This window comes from Tachypleus tridentatus, chromosome 9 (genome assembly GCF_004210375.1).
Source record: "Tachypleus tridentatus isolate NWPU-2018 chromosome 9, ASM421037v1, whole genome shotgun sequence".
Taxonomy (NCBI): Eukaryota; Metazoa; Arthropoda; class Merostomata; order Xiphosura; family Limulidae; genus Tachypleus; species Tachypleus tridentatus.
The window spans coordinates 9,499,224-9,505,311 of record NC_134833.1 but is presented as its reverse complement, the minus strand read 5'-3'; positions in this window follow the sequence as shown (position 1 = coordinate 9,505,311).

The following is a 6,088-nucleotide window of genomic DNA, read 5'->3' as shown; positions in this document are numbered from 1 at the left end:
CAAAACAATTAAAAAGCACCAATTACATAATTAAACACGACTGTTGTTAGAATTGTCCCATATTGACAAGCTCTCCTAAAGTGAGACGTTGCTAGTCAACGCAAGGCAGTCTGGGTATCTAGCGATCTGTTTACCACTTTTACCTGTAACACGTGTTTTCTGACGGCTGATTTTAATCGGCTATTCTGATTTGGAATTACTTATTTATTAACATGTTTGTTTGTATGGCAGAAGTCTTGTGATAATTACCTGTAAAACTGGAATTTTATTAGAAATACCAAAAGGTTCAGGAATTGTTTGTTTATAGGTCATCGCAAATCAACACAATGGACTATCTATGCTCTAATATCAAAACTCGATTTCTAGCGTTGTAAGCCACTCTTTCTAAAAATGCTCCCCTACCACACACACACAGTGGGGAATCGACAGACTTAGAATATTAAAATTTGAGGTTTAAGTTACGTGGTCAGAAAAGCATAGATAGCTTCGTGCTAAACAATAATTGAAACAAAAAAAACTTTGTAAACGTCCAATCTTACAAGATAGATCTAGAGTCTAATTTTGTAAGTAACTACGCGAAGCCATATTGGAAATGTTGTCTTTGTTTTAACAGAGCTCTACAAGTGGATGTCTATTCCCCTTGGTTAACGAACCCCAAATTTTATAGTAAGACCTCGAGTTTATCCCTGAGGTATGGAAGAACGAATAGGATATTCAAAATTTATGGATAATTCAGTTGTTTCTCTTTGAAATAACGCATATTGTCCACAGTGTAGTCGTAACAATGTTAAAGCCACATGTACGATCCCCCACTAAATATGACATAAATGCCCTCCATGAGCACCGCAATATGACTGCGGACATACAAAGCTAGAAACCAAGTTTTGATAGCTGTGGAGGGCACAACGCATATATCCCATTTTTTGCTTAATTTAAACAAACAAAAAATCACCTCTTGGGTAAATTTAATCGAACAGTTGCATTTGACAGTTACTCTTATAACAGCCATAGTACAGCCACATTTATTTTATCTTAGGTCAAATATGCTGACAAATAAAGATATAAATTTATTCAAACATCAACGTTTGAACAGAGTATGGGTACAAACGGGTATTTCTATCTCTGAAATTGCTAAACAAAATTGTTTCATTGGATTAACGTAATGTCAATAGATGGCAGCACAATCTCTGTATGCTGATGTTTGGAAAGTATCTTGGTCCAGGAGAGGCAGGTATTGTGTTGTTTGCAAAATTTCGCGACAAGCTACTCTAATGATATGTGAGTTAGCCGTCAATGATTTTGAAGTTATAGACCCTAAGGAAGCCTAGTTAATACCTCCAACCGCCATCAATTGGAGGCTCCACAGTGACACAGCGGTATGTCTGAGGATCCACACCGTTTGAAAACCGGGTTTCGATACCCGTGGTGGGCAGAGTATAGATAGCCCTTTGTGTAGCTGTGTGTTTAATTTCAACCAAACCTCACACCATCTCTTGAGTAAATTTAATCGAATATTGGGATTTGACAGTCACTCCTATAAAGCTTTTACGATCATAAAGTGCGGTGCACGATTTCATTTTTTCTTTTGGAGGTTGACAAAACGCGAACGATGGAACCTCAGATCCATAGTCTCATACGCTAACCAATGGGCTGCGTTCAGTCTATCCTGGAGGATGTCAAGCGTTATAAGAGTGAACGTCAGTGTATAAATTTGTTTTTAAACCTAAAGGTTGCAATTTCGTATAAATGTAAGGCTTTGAAGTGAGAAGAGTATAGGCCTGAACTTTAAAAGGTTTTATATGCCTGAAGATTGATTTTGTGACTGGTAAACGAGATTCCAATCACATGCATGAGGTATATAGCTTAAGCCTAATCCTTAGACAGTAATAAGTACTTTACGTTCTACATATGATAACAATACGTTTAGTGTAACCCATTTTACCCATTATACATGTTAGTGAATATTTAAGTGTTACTTTTAATCTGGATGTTATTTTGTGTAAATCTTCATATGGGTCTGGTTTGTTTATATCTAAGTTTTCGTATTGATCTGGCTGGGGTATCTAAGTCTTCACATTAATTTGGTTGTGTGTGTTTAACCTATTAACGTGAGACTAAGTTTTCATGTGAACCTAGATGGCGTATGAGTCAAAGTTTCTATCATACATGAATATTGTTATATACGTTATAAAATATATGAAATGTTTCTGATAATTTATGTTGTCTTTTAATTGAAAATTGAAAAATAAACAACCAGAGAGTAGAATATTTAATGCTCATGTAATTGTAAAAAAAAAGTTATTTTTTTATCACTGCTATTTTATTTATCGTGTTATTTTTTTTTATATATTTAACCAGAAGATCAAACACACCACGTCAAAGTTTTAGTTAAAAAGTAACAGTGATTTTGTTACAGGTGTGTAAGAATAATAATTTATTTTTGCTACAATTGACGTCCAGAAATGAACGAGTTATTTTATTTATACAAACTACTTGCTTCCTTTAACACCGAGGCCCGGTATATGTGTGTGTGTGTGTTTTCCTTAAAGCAAAGCCACATCAGGTTATCTGCTGAGTACACAGAAGAGAATTGAACCCCCAATTTTAGCGTTGTAAATCCGTAGATTTGCCCTCTGTATCAGCGGGGTCTGCCCGGTATGGTCACATGGTTAGGACACTCGATTTTGGGTCGTCGGTTCGAATCCCATTTCACACCAAATATGTCCCTCTTTCAGCTATGGGAGCATTATAATGTAACAGTCAATCCCACTATTTGTTGGTAAAAGAGTAGCCAAGAGTTTACGATGGATAGTAATAACATTCCCTCTAGCCTTACACTGCAAAATTAGGGACGGCTAGCGCAGATAGTCCTCGTGTAGCTGTAAAAAGAAACAACAAAACTTACTAGAGTAAGTTACCCAATTTTAGCGTTGTAAATCCGTAGATTTGCCCTCTGTATCAGCAGGGTCTGCCCGGTATGGTCACATGGTTAGGACACTCGATTTTGGGTCGTCGGTTCGAATCCCATTTCACACCAAATATGTCCCTCTTTCAGCTATGGGAGCATTATAGTGTAACAGTCAATCCCACTATTTGTTGGTAAAAGAGTAGCCAAGAGTTTACGATGGATAGTAATAACATTCCCTCTAGCCTTACACTGCAAAATTAGGGACGGCTAGCGCAGATAGTCCTCGTGTAGCTGTAAAAAGAAACAACAAAACTTACTAGAGTAAGTTACCCAATTTTAGCGTTGTAAATCCGTAGATTTGCCCTCTGTATCAGCGGGGTCTGCCCGGTATGGTCACATGGTTAGGACACTCGATTTTGGGTCGTCGGTTCGAATCCCATTTCACACCAAATATGTCCCTCTTTCAGCTATGGGAGCATTATAGTGTAACAGTCAATCCCACTATTTGTTGGTAAAAGAGTAGCCAAGAGTTTACGATGGATAGTAATAACATTCCCTCTAGCCTTACACTGCAAAATTAGGGACGGCTAGCGCAGATAGTCCTCGTGTAGCTGTAAAAAGAAACAACAAAACTTACTAGAGTAGCTTGTTAAATAGGTCAGATGTTACATTGTCAACTGAACAGAATAAGTTCATACAGCCAGATGATCAAAGTATAAGAGACAAGGTTATAAGGTTGTCTGCAAAATGTGAACAAAAAGTAATTATTTTGTTGCGTATAGATGGCGCTATAATGACAGTTGAATAGTAAATTTTGCAGTTCGAAAGCAACCACACAAAAAGTAAAACAAAAAAAAATAAAAGAAAATAAATAGAAAAAATCAGGAAATTTGAAATGTGTTGACATTTGGTCTAACTGAACACAGATGGCGCGTATAATGCTTTATTTTAAAATACGGTAAGCAAGAAAATATGTCACCTTACAATGTTATTTCACGTATAGAAATAACTTTAAATAGGGAGCTAGAAAAGACAAGTAACTGAGACACGTGAGAAATATAAAAAAAATTCGTATGCTGATGGGCGCGCGCGTTCGAAACCCTACCACACCAAATATGCTCGCACTATTAGCCGGTCAATCATTAGTAAAAGAGTAGCCCAGTAGTTGGTGAGTAGTAATGACTAATCTGTCTTCCCTCTACTCTTACACTGTTAAATTAAGGACGGCTAGCGCAGATAACCCTTGTGTAGCTTTGCGCGAAATTTAAAAAACAAAACAAACAAAGAAAATAACTTTATTATGGGTAACTTTATAAACATTGAAAAAGACTGGTGGCCACTGTTAAGCCTTAAACAAAATTGTAATTCTACAATCTTTCATTACTCGTCTGCGTGTTTCTTATAAGAAGTTTAATTTATTTAAGATATACAAGAAACAAGATTTTATCTGAGTTTTATGAAGGTGAAAGTAAACAAAATATTATTACTTCCACTTGAATTAGGATAACGCTTGGTCTGTAGCTGTGTAATTGTCACCAGAAAGTGCTATATACAGATTGTTAATAACTAATATACTGTTATCACCAGCTGTCAGATGCTAATAACAATCATTGTACAATGAACCCTAAATATTGATTAGACAAAACTATTCTTAAGTTGTATACAATTGAGAATCATTAATAAATCAATTCGTTGAGCTGACGCAAGGGCCGTATTTTAACACTTATGAGAGTGATTAACTGGATTAACGTATGAAAACACGAAGATTAAGAAATATGTTAACGCATTTGTTATGGATTAATCCATGATTACATTACCCAACAAGCGACTAGAATTAAAACTATATAAAGTAGAAATAGACCGTACATTGCAATGCACGTGACATTAATAACTCCAGTCTTAGGCCTCATTTCGCTTATAATTAAAATTCTTTGTACTTGTCCAGTTTTCTTCCTGTTCTGTTCGTATGACGGGTGATTAAAGCTCGCAATAATAATGGAAACTTTGTAAATAACGCGTTATATAAAAGTCATTACATGAAGAGTTTCGATCAACGTGTTTGTGTGTGTTACGTGTAAAGTATTACACTAATATCAAGAAGACGGACGATGTCATAAACAGCAAGAAGAGAACGAAGAAACATAAGTTATTTGTTTGCTGGGAAGTCTCGTTTAGTTAGCAGCTGTTAACACGCTGACATGTTTTACTGTGTTCACTTCAAAACACCGTTATGAAAACAATGTTTTACTGACTTTACTTCAACATGCCGTTATGAAAACAATGCTTTACTGAATATACTTCAACATGCTGTTATGAAAACAATGTTTTACTGACTTTACTTCAACATGCCGTTATGAAAACAATGTTTTAATGAATCTACTTTAACATGCTGTTATGAAAACAATGTTTTACTGACTTTACTTCAACATGCTGTTATGAAAACATTGTTTTACTGACTTTACTTCAACATGCCGTTATGAAAACAATGTTTTACTGAATCTACTTTGACATGCTGTTATGAAAACAATGTTTTACTGACTTTACTTCAACATGCTGTTATGAAAACATTGTTTTACTGACTTTACTTCAACATGACGTTATGAAAACAATGTTTTACTGAATCTACTTTAACATGCTGTTATGAAAACAATGCTTTACTGAATATACTTCAACATGACGTTATGAAAACAATGTTTTACTGAATCTACTTTAACATGCCGTTATGAAAACAATGTTATACTGAATCTACTTTAACATGCTGTTATGAAAACAATGCTTTACTGAATATACTTCAACATGACGTTATGAAAACAATGTTTTACTGACTTTACTTCAACATGCTGTTATGAAAACATTGTTTTACTGACTTTACTTCAACATGACGTTATGAAAACAATGTTTTACTGAATCTACTTTAACATGCTGTTATGAAAACAATGCTTTACTGAATATACTTAAACATGACGTTATGAAAACAATGTTTAACTGAATCTACTTTAACATGCTGTTATGAAAACAATGCTTTACTGAATATACTTCAACATGACGTTATGAAAACAATGTTTTACTGAATCTACTTTAACATGCCGTTATGAAAACAATGTTATACTGAATCTACTTTAACATGCTGTTATGAAAACAATGCTTTACTGAATATACTTCAACATGACGTTATGAAAA